Raw genomic sequence first — 14,980 nt, 5'->3', positions numbered from 1 at the left:
AAGATGACATCAGGAGCTATTCTGACAGTGTCAAAACAATACTGCACAGTCTCCAGAAGTTTTAATTTTATGATGCTGAGATCATCACTACAGATATCAGTATCAAATAAAAAAGTCTGATCCCATAAAGACAATTGCAAACACAATAATGTGGAGATGATCAAGCAAAGAACTTGCAATGAATAAATGATCACGAGAAGTAATCAAACAATTTGCAGATGTCATCATTCCCTCTTGAGAAGCATTTTGGAAATAGAAATTGCCAGATTTCAAAGTCTGAGTTTACTTTTAATAAATTGCTTCCTTATTCATGCAGTTGGAGATGATGGGGTTTTTTCTCCAAACAATTAGTGATGCAGCATCAACTACTGAATTGGCAAGCATCATGGAATACCAGAATTTGTAATGGCAGTTTTTGCAGTTTCCATCCCAGACTACATCAGAAACAAACACTGACCTGGAATCGTACTTAAGTGATTTATTTTGCATCACAGGATGGATATTTGTCAGGTTAGTTCGTAAATTAGCTCTAAGCATTGTCTTGTTCTTCTAACTGTATAGCATAAATGTTTAATACTTGTATATATACTTGATAAAGGGGCAGCATAAGGATAAATAAAAGAGCAAATCAGATTTGGTTAAGCCATCTGTTCTTTTTGGCATCTGATTACAAGCCAACATCATCAGTTGGCCATGGTTGAGTAAACCTTGGCCTATCACAAAGAACAGAGCATTACCTATATCTCTGAATAGATTCAGAAGGAAAAATTAATTTTTTTGTAATCAAGGAAGTAACAAAATACAAAAGGAGAATATGTGGTAATTTCCTTCCGGAGAGGCATTTTGTCTTATACTTACCATAACTGAGGCTAAAAACAGTGTCAGCAATTGCAATTTTGTTGTAGTTGTTTGCTTTTTAGATAATTAAAAATACAGCCTCCTATGATGCTGTCACTCACAAAGAATATTCCCTGTAAATAACTGGCTACATTCCAGTGAAATTCATCTTTGTAGTAATTTCTTATTTCAGTTTTTGGAATAGAATTACTCTGGTACTCCACTTTGAAAAGCATATGAAGGCTAACCACAGACTGATAAAAGGAAAAAATGCACATCAATGTTAGCATTTCAGAAGCATCCTTTATCCTACAAAGCCTTTTATCCTGTTTGTTATCAAACTGAGTCCAAAAGTCTGAGGATAAATAAGGTCTGTTTTTATAGGAGTTTCAGTAGAGGTTTCCAGAATTCAATAGTTTGTTGATCTACATTTTTAAAAAGTCCACCATTTTTAGTCACAAAATGTTGTCTGTTCTTACAATCCCTGATTGACAATTTTATCTTCTTAATATTCTTTAATATTTAATATGTTCCAAAAGATCAGCAATGTGCAAATCTTAACACTGCTTATGTGTGTTATGTAGCAAAGTCCTAGCATGTGACCCAGATCAGGCAAATGTGTTTGATGTATGGCACCCTCTTATGATCATTTATTTGTTAAGGTAATATATTCTAACCTTAGTTTTGAAGAGTAAAACTATTGAATGTATTCTGAAGACCTTTGAGAGTACTTTGAGGAGGCCAGGATCACCAGAATCTGTTACCCAGCATATGATCCAAGCTTTCTTGGTACTTTCTCTTTACTTATATGTTATTAATATTCTTTTAATCCATCAAAGGCTTTTTCAACTTTAGAGCCCTGGGACATGCTCATATCCTACTGTTTTGGTAGCTATGTGTAGCTATCTTCTTTTTAAATTTTTTTTCACATTTGTAGATGCTACTTAATAGGTGAACAGGTACTGGATAAGAGGATAAAAGAATGGAAGTGATGAGATCAAGGGTATGGAGCAAAAAAAGAGGGAGCACTCATGACTCTGGGATGTGTTTGTACTTTTGTTATTGACTTGTCAGAGGAGGAACAGAAGAACTTGTAACTTATTCTTTTGTAGAGTCAGTGGATTCTTGCCATTGTATCTCCTGTGAAATAAGTATCATATTTTTACTATTGGCCTCTAGGAATCAGGATTGACTGTAGTATTGCAGCTTCATTGTATGATCCATGCACACCTTGCTTAGGATTTAGAAATTATTTTATTACCCTAGGTAGAAGTTGAATATATAATATGTATTCAAATTCATATTTGTTTGAAAAAATGTGCAAAATATACTAAAATAGAAGTAGTGAATAAAGGTATTTGCAATACCATAATTCCCAGAAACCAAGCAGTGAGAATCTATTTAGTGCCAAACAGAAAAAAGATGTTTAATGAAGCAATGAGAAGGACTGACCTCACAGCCATTGGTTATGGACATCTGCTCAGTCTGCTGGTCCTTGGGCTGAGCTTTCTGTTGTGTACAAGGCTGTGGCCAGTTCTCATACTCCAGCCTATGCCATGATCTCTGTGAGGCTGGCAGGGCCATGGCAGGACTCAGTGACACCTCGAAGACACACAGAAGCATAAGGCTCTTCTTACAAATTTAAGGCACTGAGATCAGCATGTGGTGTGAGGTGAGATCATAACTGCAGCAAAAAGTTCCTGCTCCAGGAAAGTACAGGAGTGGGTAGATACTCGGTGCTCGTACTATTAGAAGCCAGTTTTGTCTCCCATCTTTGTGCAGGTTCTATCTGATGGGTTTAGGAGTTTCTCTTCTGAGGTAGAGCACATCATTCTCACCTACAAATGTCTCCAGCAATGCCAGAACCAGATGCTGCTGAGGTGGTGCTAGAATTATTCTGTAACAAGACACAGGAGTGTCTGCCCACTGCTGAGGCCTCTCCAGGGTGTTTAATTCAGACTGTTAGCAGGTTGTCTTCCTTGGTATTCCCCTAATTCCCATCCTGGGCTCTGCAGGGGCTGAAGGTTAATCACTCTGTCAGTGTGCAGTCATCCACCTCCAGTTTTAACAGAAGGATTTAGACAGACAGATGGATCTCCATTTCATCCCACTAAATATGATCCAGATAGTGATGCTCTATTGGTGTTAACCAAGCACAGCAGATCACCACGAATGGGAGCAAAGGCAGATGAGAGTTATCAGGAGAGACCAGGATGCATAGAAAACATCAACAAGAAAGGTTTGAGGAAGAGAGTAGACTGAGCATGTCCTAACTGAAATTTCTTTTTACAGCTTGGTGGGTAATTTACTGTTCTGTTTTGCTTTTTGTATGTGATGGCCGTCATGGTTGATGTAAATTATGAACATTTTTCTCCTGCATAGCTTGTATTTAATCTGCAGGCTTGATAAATCTGAAGCCTAGTGCTTAGATAGATCCTTCAGCTCTGGATGATTTTGAAATCCAGTGCCCTTTGCTGAGAGATGTTATATCAACTAGTGTTATAACCTGGGCAAAGGTCAGGGAGTACTACCATTTCAGAAAAACAAGACTATTTAGAAATTAATAAAGTTTTCTATTCACATCTACTGAAATAACCCAAATTCACAAGCTACAGATGAAAGTAGAACTCTACTATAATCAAATAAAACTGGCTAATTCTCTGGCTTCCTTCCCAACAAAACATACATGAAAAGATCAATACAATTACTTCCCTTCTTACTTTCTAGAAGAGTTTGGAGTTAGACTTCAAAAACATACTGAAAAAAAAAGGAAAAAAAAACCAAACCCACACTGAAAGAAGCATGTAAAAATATCAAACAAAAAAGTTCAAATAGATTCTGCACATCAATTTGTTCTTGTAAAAATATATTCCTTCTTAAACAGACTGACAATTATTAATTGATCAAGGGTATTCATAAAACTCTTCTCAAGGCAATTAATTGGACTAATAGTCTCTACTTGGACAGCCTTATTAAAACATACTAATTGCAAAAACTAGTGAGAGCTCACTCATTACAAGAGTATGTGGTAGCAGATTAAGTTGAATGAATTAATCTTGGCACTCTTTGTTCCTCTGTGAACGTGTAAGTAAACAAAACTCAAACTGAGTAGAGAACCTGTCTGACTTAAGCAAGTGTATTAATTATTTGCGAGATATCACTGGGAAAAAATAAACAACAAATCAAATCCATGCTACTGAGGGGTGTGGAACCAAATCTGACTGAGGTATGGATTTTTTCCTAGGATCCTTTTATTCAAAGAAGGAGTTCAACTACAAAATATTTTTTTCCAAAAAATTAGTAATTTGCTATTTTTAGTAAGCAGTAGGTTTCATGGAACAAAGGAAAACACAGAGTGCAAACAATTTAATTTTGTCACCATAGTCAAATTTCTTTTCCATGAATTCATCTGAAAATAAATTCAGTTAGACAAATGTCTGTTAAACTTGTATGAAAAGAGACTCAATGAAGCAAAAGACAAGCAAACTTCAGAGCATAAAGTGCACCATTCTTGGGAAATACCTTTTGCCTGCACACATGGAAATATTAGGCATCACAGATAAGATAGCTGCTTTAAATTCAGTATCCATATTCTTCTGTATTACACCCAAGCAACTCCAGATGTTTTAATTATTTCCTTTTTTTGCTTGGTAAAGCACAATAGAGAGAAAATATTCCTTATACCAACTTGATTTGAAACAGTTTGTAAAACTAGGTTGTAATACACAAACAGTGGGATTGAGCAGGTCCAGTTTTGGACACAGGCTTTTTGCTACTATTTTATCTCTGCATCTTAGTTATATTTTGGTGCACTTCTCAGCTCCCAGCCCTGAAATCAGATCTACTAGGAAGGGGTGAAGGAGGAGTAAAGGAGAGACCATGCTTTGATCCACTTCCTTCTGAAACATCACAGCTACCTGAAATCCTTACATTTTCTGTGAATTATTTAAAACATTTTCTGAAAAAAAAAAAAAAAAAGGATTTTGATGTGGAAATGTTGCTGTAATAGTGCTTCATAGAAAGGTAGAAAAGACATCCCAAGGCCCAGGCTGTATTGTGCAGCCTGTGTGTCACACCCATGATGTGCTGTGACTAAGAACTCCAGCCATGGAGCAACTCAGCTGCTGATTGTGAGCAAATGTCATCAGAAAATCTGGTCCAAGAGCCTGGCCAGATAAAATAATAATTAAATTCTGAAATATAGAGTTCTTAGACATAAATATAAAACCACTATTTTCTCCCCTATAAAGCTCTATAATACTCCTACCTTACCCTGAGAAGTTTCATAGTTAAAGGTGATGTTCCTTCCCTGTTGTGGTTACCTGATTTTTACTACTATGCAGCTTCTAGAAGGGTTGGGGAATCTTTTGTTCTTGGTTTGCTGCCAAAGATTTTCCTACCTTAGCAAACCTGCCTCTTGGTTTGTTCAGTATGTTGCTCACATTTGACTTTGTTTTCTTACTGGAAGGCTTGGAACAGAATATGTGAATTTTGGGATTTTGCTTGGTTTTGTTTCATACAGTTTTTAATTAAATATTTTGCTTCCTAAATGCTGCTTTTGTCCCAATGTATTTTCTGAATTAAGTAAATTGCTGAAACTCCTCTCATGTTTGAAGAAACTGGTAATTGTTATCCAATGAGGAAAATGAGGACAAGTCATGATGTTCAATACCTCCCTGTCACTGAATAACAAGCTTCTGGAACTTGAAATAAGAGATTTTTTCCTGAAATAAAAATTACTGCTTTGGCTTACTGTAAATAATTCTGGATCAAGTCAAGGATTTATGCAGAATAAAAGGTGAGAGAATGCCCTCCTCATCACCTTTCTCCTTCATTATGCTCTAAGATGTGACCCTAACATCCAAAATAGTTAGATTTGTGGTCTGACTTACACTTCACTAAATTCTAATGGCTTGAGTGGTGGGTGGGTGGGAGGTGGATCACTTTGTTCAAGGCAGATTTTGCATGAGAATTGTTTGGAAGAAAAACCATTAATTTTAAACCATTTTCTGTCACTTCTCCTTTGACGTTCATTCTTGTCCTTTCACAGCCCCAAAAGAAAGGAAGCACCTGCTTGTACCTTCTCCTCACACACCTGCTAGGAAAGCAAATCCTGCTTTAGTCATCGGTGGCACTTTAGTCACTTTGCTGTAGTTGCACAGGACTGTCTAGTGGAGCCTTCCACTTAAAGGCTGTTTTCCTTCTATTTTCCTTTGGGACCAAAGAACCACAGAAAATAATGGGAACACAGATAGGAAGTAAGAGGTATTCCAGACCTACTAACAAAAGGAGCATTATGAAAACTGAAGATCTTGAACGATAATAGAATAACTGAATTGGTAAAAACCTCAGCTGATGGAGTTCTCATGTGGAACATATTGTGTCTACAATGTTACAGGTAATTTCCTGTTTTTCATATTGGTTTCAAGTCGGTGCAGCTGCTTCAAGCCCAGTATATTGAAAGCATATTCATATGACAGATGACCAGCAACTGTTGTTGGAAAATGGACAAAGCAAAGGGTAGATATTACTTGGGAGGATGAACTTGTGCTTCCAGGCAAAACATCTTCCTCAATATTTTGCTCCTCTATGAATTTTTCATTGCAAAGGCTGGGCCAGTGACACCAAGAGCCCTTTTTCTTTCCAGATACAGCTCTAGGAAATGTAGCAAAGAAAGAAGAAACAGAGATCCCGGTGGACTCTTTGGTCAAGGCACTGAATGACAGAGGAAACCTGTTAATCTCTCTGGAATTGTTCTCTCTGTTAAAGAAGGTACTGTTGTTTGTTAATCCTGGTTCTGATTTATTCCTAACCATTGAAGTATTTTGTATTGAAGATCTGGTAATGGTGTATGTGGCAATACACATACCTCTGTTCCAGAGGCAATCTAATGCATTTAACTGTGTCCTATCTCCTATCTCTTTGATTCAGACTTTTTCCCCCAACCTTTTTCCTGCTTTCAAACACAGTTTAGGAAAGTTATGCTTTTAATGACTAAAAGAAACATAATTTTCCTCTCTTTTGATTCTTGTCTAAAACATTCCATGCTTGTCCTGAGAAGGGGAGAAAAACACCACAATCCATTTAACTGGCAACATAACATGCATATTTTATATTTAAATCTGTCAAGATACATACTGCTTTAAGTTTAGTGCCATTTTGATCCTACAAGTTCCACAAAAACATTTCTTGTAGCTGTCAAATGCTGTGCATCTTCCTTAGTAAGAGAGAATAAGCATACACATACTTTGATCTACTTCATTGCTTGAAAGCTTGGAATGTACTCAGAGATTTTCATGTAATTTTGAAAAACAATTATTGAAAAGAGTAATGATGAAAGTAGTAATTTTCTCACTGATGTTATTTTTCTATAATTGAGAGTTAGGCAGTAAGAGCATTGTGTTTCTGTCTATTTTTTTTCCTGCAGTGTAATCCAGAAAAAATTTTGATTTATAAAATTTTTCTTTGCCCTGAGGAGCTGCAGTCAGGCAGAAGGCTAAGAGACTGCAAGAATTGAAGCTTATGTATGGAAACAAATATAAACAACCTGACAAGCACAAAGTATTAAAAAACTCTGATAAAAACCTGCATTTCAAATAGGCTTACACCACGAGTCCTTAAGCTTGCTGCTAAGCCCACATGGTTAGAGAAGGACTGCCTCGTGTAGTCCATATCCGTCCACTCAGAAATTGTGCCAACCTTCATTCCCTTCATAATTTTCTAGCATTACAGAAGTGGTAGTTTTCCAATTACTTACATGGACAAAGAGTTTAAATGTAGGTTATGCTTCTTTTACTGCCAGGACAGTGTCTGCTTCCTGGAGACCCCTTTTTGAGAAGTGCTCAAAGTGAGGCCACACTCCTTTACAGCCACAGGGATACAAATATATGGAGCTCTTTGCAGATCATTACAGGGAGCTGTGTAATGTTACAAGTTTGGGGTTTTTTTAAGTTGTGTTGATATTATTTCAGGTACTTATTAATTTTTTCCAGTTGTAAAAAATTGCATATTCATTAAATAGCTGTTTAAAGATTATGATCTTTTAGGAAAAATGTAATAATTTTGTTAAGAAGTAGCCCAGTGCTGACAAAAGGGGAAAATGATGAACCTTGTAAAACACATACATTCACAGTACAAATGGTTCATCATAAATATAAAGCACTCATGGGTCTTTCAGAATTTACAAATAACAGCATTTACAAATAAACCAGATCCTCCTGCCATCTTTGAACTGCATATCCTGATATCAGTGTTTGAAGGAGGTTTGGTGGGAGAGACTGAAAGTTCTGAAAGAGTCAAAAGCAGTTCAAGAGCATAGATTTTAAATGATTTCTTGTGAAACATCACCTATGGTAAAGGAATACCATCCCAAGGGACAAAAAAAAAAAAAAAAAGAACATTGTGCTGGGGTTGTGCTGAAGCTCTGCCAAGGCCTTTTCTAGTTCTTCCAGGCTTATCACAGGCTGTATTTGTCTGCTATAAATTAAAGTCAGTATCACGAAGTGCAGCCTTAGCACAAGGCCAGCACTCTTTGTAGTGAAAGGCAGGGGTTTTTCCTGCTGGTTTGAACTGCAGCAAGAACTGAGGAAGCTGATGTCTAACAACTGAATTATTCCATCAGCTCCTTCTCTGCCTCAGAAGTGTCTCTAAACCTATAGAAATTCTGACCAATTAGTTAGTCCATGGCTTTGTCACAACGCTGGATAGTCTGTGTCATTCCTGATAAGTATCCAAACTCTCTGTTCTTAAAATTTTCCAGTGCTGAGGTGCCAAAATTTCTCCTTTACTGTGTTGCAAAAAGAAGTGGTTATATTTGGAAAAAGCTGTTTAGGAATAGATTAAACAGTTTGAACTTTGAAATGTGGAACCCATGTCTGGTTTCTTATCCAATGAGCCAAGAAGTCAATGGTGAAGGGGTGTAGCTGCAAGTTTAGGCTGCCAATACAATACCCCATTTGACATTCCTCCTCTAAGGGGTTTTATCACTAGGCCAGACCTGCCTGCAGTGCACGTTTTTTCCCTACCTGGTTTTTAATGCTTGTCAGGTGGACTGTCTGGGTTTGGGAAAAACCTTTAGATCACCTTAAATATCCAACAGAACTCAAACTTGTCCCCAGGTGAGACTGAGTCTTAAAAAACAGATAGAAGCTAAGACAAGACTGCAATTATTTTGACAATCCTAAACAGTCATTATGAATTCTGATGTGGGATTTGTGGAGGATGCAATTGAGTAAGCTTGAGTGGAAAACTTCTACATCCTGATCTCTGCTATGGCCCCCTCTTGGCCCCAGAGACCAGTGCCAGAGTAAGCTAAACCTCTCAGTGCTCTTTTTTTGAGCTTGGTGAGGGGCACATGGCAGGGGACACAGCATGGGATGGTCAGGCAGGGCCATGGAGATAGACCTGGGCTGGGGCAGAGCTCAGTGACCATCAGCATCTCTGGGGCTGGGACACAGCCCAGGCTGAGCCGCAATGGGCTGCTGGGCCAGGGCAGGCTGGGAAGCCCTCAGGTGCTGCTCTTCAGACTCATTGAGGCACAAAAGTGTCTTCAGAGGCTGGGTGTGGGTCCTGGAGGAGTGTGGCAGCAGAATATGTGTGCCCTGCCAGGAGCTTGGTGGAAAGGGCAGCACAGAGGAACACTCTCTCAAGTGACAGAGCCCCCCAGTTTGGGCTGGGGTCTCTGTGAGCCCTGTGCTGGATGGGGAACAAAGTCGTTGTGCTGTGAGAGAGCAATGAAGATACTTCCTCTTCAGCAGGACCAAGGCACAGCCTCAGCAGCCACTGGGCACCCCACAGTGAGAGGATGGTGCTGTTCTCTGGGCCAAGCTGGTGCTTGAGTGGGCTTTGACATGACAGAATCACAACAGGCTCCCTGTGCTTGGGGCAGCTGGTAAATGAAGTGAGCAGACTTACTTGGTGTTCTGCTGGTCAGTGTCCTGGTGAAAGGCAAACGTGAGTTCTGTGAGCTGCACGCCAGCAGGGAAGTTATTGTCTCTGCATCTGTAAGAATTTATATAGCAAGGATTGTGCTTGTTGGGCCAGGAAAGCACAGATGTGGCCAAATCCTGATCTCAATTGCACGTGCACAGCTCCCAAGGCAGCAAGGCTTCATTGTGGCTCAGCACTTGGCCTAATGAGGGCTTGCATGATTGCCAATAATGTGCGTGGCACACTGGAGAGTGAGCAAACAACAGTTCCCTGTGTCGCTGTGCTCTGCTCTGCAGCATCTGTTTTGCTTCATCGTTTTTTAAAAGAAAACCACAAATATTTTTCACTAGGGAGTTGATAAATAACAGTGCTTACATTTTGAAAAAAAAAAATTAGTGGGGATAAAAGTAAATCTTCTAGTATATAAAGTCCTTATGCTTTGATTTGAGTATTAATTCACAGATTGTCTCTTATTATGTTGTTCCTAGCTCAGTAAATCTTATGGGGTTTTCTCCCTCAGGAAAACACATGGGGTGATGTCTTAGTGTGATTTATTTTTATTTGTATGTCTAAGTTTGCACAGAATTGTCTTTCACAGCAGCATTTTTGCATGAAGATTTGTATTCCTTGGAGAATTTGGCAAACTGGGGAGTATTTAACAATTTGTCAATGAAACTTTAAATGAAATTTGTTGCAACTTTGTGGATACACATGACGAGTGTGATGTGGTAAACTAAGTAGATATTTTAAAGGGATGTGTTCAAAAGATTATATTGCATATTTTTCATTCTTAAACAGATTTCTGAGAGGAAATGTGCTCTAGCAAATGGCAGACTACATGTATGAACAGAAGCAGGACTAGCCTAAAATCTAGTTTTACTATTTCTCTAATGCTTTGTTGTCTTTCTTGTCTGCATAACATTTAATTTTAAGATTAGATATAATGAGGAGGTCAACAACAAAGCGGGAGAAGCAGTGTACACGTGGAATGGAAGGGGGAAGTCTGAGCTCTGCTATGGAGGGGCTCGCTCTCTCTCAGCCCTGTGCTCTCACTTGGAAAAGCAGAAGAGGAAAACCTCACTTCTTCTAGAAACTGGGGGTATAAGCACAGCAAGGTGGTCACCTCTCCTGGAGAGAGGAAGTGGTCTGCAACAATTACGTGTTTGATAGATACATCTGCTTGCTCTGTTGCAATGGGGACTGCTATATTTTTTCCTTCCTTTAGGGTGACAAGCTGAGGGTGAGCTCTGCAGTGGTGTTTGGAGTGAGCTGTTGGGTGTCTGAAGTTTTGAGCCTCTTTTTGGGTTATAGGGTCAGGATTGGACCTTTCCAAGTTTATTGAAATAATGTGATTAGGTGAAAGACAAGATTCAAATAACATTAGAGAATACCAAGACAGAGAACCTTGTTTGGGAAACAAAAGAAAACAAAATAAAAGGGGCGATACCTAAATAAAGAGAACAGTATGTGAAACAAAGAAGACAAACAGACCCTGAGATCTGTGCTTTTCCTAAATGAGAAAAAAATTGTAATAAATGCACCCTGTACATGCATAACCCCTGCCCCCAAACCAAACAGACGTGCAAAAATCAACAGAACACACAGACACACACATTCCCCTGCTACCATTTCACTGACGATTTCTCAATGTTGCTGTTCTGCACCAAGCAGTTAAGGCAGTATTACAATGCAGTTGCTGCAGGGTTATTTTCTGATTTTTGGATAGGTGACCGGAAAAGAATGTGATGATGGGTCTGAATGTGGTCCCTGCTGTGAAGAATAGTAGAAGTTCTCCATTCCATCAAAGATTTGTTGTATGAATTTGATAATGAAAAACATTTTACATTTCATGACGGCATAGAAGTAATTTTTAGCTACTGAGATAACGGTGTGTCATGATACAAATATTGTTGAAGTGCCTGGATGTCTTTGTGTATGTAGGCACACAGTTTGTAGTGATTGGGATGGGGCTGGCCCAGCTTCATCCCCAATTGGGTACAGCTGTGAGCAGCAGGTGAGCAGCACTGATAGCAACGAGCCATGGAGTGCCCAGGGGCACTGACCAACCACCAAAGGGAGCAGAGGGCACACAGGTACAGTGCAGCAACAGGAGGGGATAAAAGGCTGGGCTGAAGAATAAGGAGGGCAGACTCTTGTTGCCTCCTGAAGTGATCTGGTGTTACTCTGTATGGGCAGACACCTGAAGCCTTCTGATGAGGTATGGTGTTGCTGTGTATGGGTTGAAGCTCTCTGGTATTGTGTGGTGGCACTCTGTGTGTCGTGGCCCACTCGGCTGTGACATGTGCTGTGGCCTAGGCTGCAATGTGCATAGATGTGACTTTATTGCAATACTGATTTTTCTTTTTATAACATACATCTCGCTGACAATAATTCTTATTGTATTTGTTAAAATTGTTTAACAGTAATTTCTCTTCGCTTATCTCCAATAATTCTTTCAGTATATTTGATTGTATATTTTCTGTTGTTGCACAACATGACCTAAGTACCACATACTGAAGTGTGTATTGCTACCTTAAAAAAGCTGCTTGGGTGCCAAGAATAAATTATAATTATAAATTAGTGCATACCTCTCCTATTTGACAGTGGGAGCTTCAGCAAAATACGGGCATTGGGCGATTAGCTGATGTTGACTAGGTGTTTAGTTTTGGATAGTCTGAAGTAAATTTGATGTTTCATTTCAAATAAACAAAAGAAGTTTCTAAACTGTCAGAAAATAACAGTAGTTCTTAAGGGCTGGTTACAGATCTTTGTTATGGGATTGTAGTTGTTTCACGAATTCTGCTTCAATCAGAGAAAAATACTCATAAGTGCCAATAAAAGTTTTCATCCTGCTAGGGTTTCCTCCTGCCTCCCTTTTCTCTACTTAAGACTTTATTCCACTGTCTGTTATTAAGCGACTCTTTACATGGTTTTAATGCAAATTACTTCAAACTCTGTTAGTGTGGCAGAACCACATCAGGTTAATAGCCTGATTTGTATGTGCTACAAAGAAGTGCTCGGTACTGCACAAACCAAAGAAGATGGCTAGGAAGCTGCTTCACAGCATAAGGAAATAGAGTATTTAACTTTTTTTGTGTTTTCTAGATTGGCTTGCTTGTGTTTAAAACAACCTTTATAAGCAGATGGATGAAATGCTTGGCTCCATCATTTTGCCTTTGTCTGTTCTGTATTCATCCTCTCAGATGATGGCAGAGTGCATGTTATATTTTCATATCTGTATTAGAGAAGATAAAATGATTTTCAGAAGCTATTTTTTCTCCATTTGTCAAGTGAACTGTAGTATGCGATATGTTATAGAATCTAATGTTGTCTCTTCTTTGAAGCCAGTAAACTAAATTCTAGCTGACATCAGGGTGAGCAGGATTCAGTGTGTGTTTTGTGGTTTTGACAAACTTCTTTTCCACCCCAGTGCCACTCAGCATATTCTTAAAACTCTTCAATATTGTGCACTTAGGTGATTGCCTAATCTTCTCCTTTTTTTCATAATCTTGAAATTGCAGTCTCTTTTACCAAACTAGCAATTGTAATCTTGTCCACAGAGCAATGCCATTTTAGATGGGAAAGAAACAGAATTTGGCACTGCCCAACGGAAACCTGACAAGGCATGTGTAGTCTGCACAGAGGAACAGCTGTGACAGGTTTATGGCCAATGTTTACAGACCTGCTTTGGCTTCTCTACATCAATGTCAATGCTTGCTATTGCAAGCTGTAATTTGAAGGTTGAAATGTAGAATACCAAGGGATTTAAAGTATACTTAAGTGCAACTTCAAGTCCTATAATTCATGAAGACTTATATCTTTACAAAAGCCTGAAATAATAATGAGCCTTCAGACCACTTTGGCCTGTTAGAGAGGCTCTTAGTTTGAAATTGTACCATTTTCAATGTAATGAAATTAATAGTGGGTAACACAGCTCTAGGAACCACACCTGCATTGACCTGCCTTCCAGTATTTATTGTTCAGTGTATATTTTAATTTTTACCCTCTGTTAAAAGAATATTTTATGTCCTGTTACTCAGAGGCCCTCTGAAGGAGAAAGAAATACTGGAATGACTGCCAGCAAAGTCCTGTCTAATGTGCAGTCAGCAGTTTGCATCTAAAATACTGTCGAAATTGTGATTCAAAGCTTGTGCAAAAGAATGTTTGTTTGTTTTCAAATTTGTTAGAGACCTGCTGAGAGTTGGTCTGTGCTTTTGGGAAATCAAACATTTCCCAAATTAAAAACATATAGGGAAAGTCTTAGATTCCTTTGTTTTCTGTGAAAACACATATTTAAAAACAATGTGGGATTAACACAGTGTGTGTTGGAGCAAATTGTTAGTATAGCCCATGTGTTTTTCTCCTCTGTTATAATGAACTTAACCTCTAGAGAGTATTTCATGCATAGCTGTTAGGAGAAAAACATAGGGGGGGAAAGCCCAAAATTTAAGTGTAGACATGATAAATTAAATGCAAGGCTTTGCCAAAAAAAAAAAAAAACAAGCCCTAGCGTTTGTGGTAGTCCACGCTTCCAGTGCAGCAGTGGTGTGTTGGTATGTGCTGGCTGGCAGTCAGTTATCAGTAAGGGAAATATTGTAGGTATTGCATAGGAGTTGAATTTCAGGGATATCTCTACCCACGATAATTTTTGTTCAGGATGTCATTGCCTCCATGGCTGTATGGGGCCAGGGGAGTAAATTCTATTTTGCAGTAAGTGAAACTGGATTCCACTGCTGTGCTCTGTGCACACTGATCTCCTGTGCAGGTTTGGGTGGTGGGGTGGTGATCTCCTTGGAGCTGGGAGCTCTGGAGCTTTGCAGTGTTGATCAGCTTCTTCTATGACATAACCAGATCCTCAATCAAATGATATGTCAGGAGAGATAAAGGCATGTTCTGTCATGGGATAACCTTGTCAAAATAATTGAACTAACTTGGCAGAAAATTTAGCCTTTAAACAGCTCCAAGATAAGCAGTGAAGTGTAAGGAAAACTTTATCTTGCATGAGAAGTTTGCAGTTGACTTTTGGGCAGGAACTGAGATAAAAATTGGAATATGCCTTTAGCTTTCTTTTTTTTAAATGTAGTGTATACTTTCTAGTGTCTTGACAGTATTGTGGTTCAGTTCCACATTTAAATCAAATGCATATTTCTGGGTCACAGTACTGAATGTTGACATTTTGGTACAGATCTGTCAAGCACTCAAAATATATTTGATG

This window comes from Haemorhous mexicanus, chromosome 10 (assembly GCF_027477595.1).
Source record: "Haemorhous mexicanus isolate bHaeMex1 chromosome 10, bHaeMex1.pri, whole genome shotgun sequence".
NCBI classification, from domain to species: domain Eukaryota; kingdom Metazoa; phylum Chordata; class Aves; order Passeriformes; family Fringillidae; genus Haemorhous; species Haemorhous mexicanus.
Note: the sequence above shows the minus strand (reverse complement) of the source record.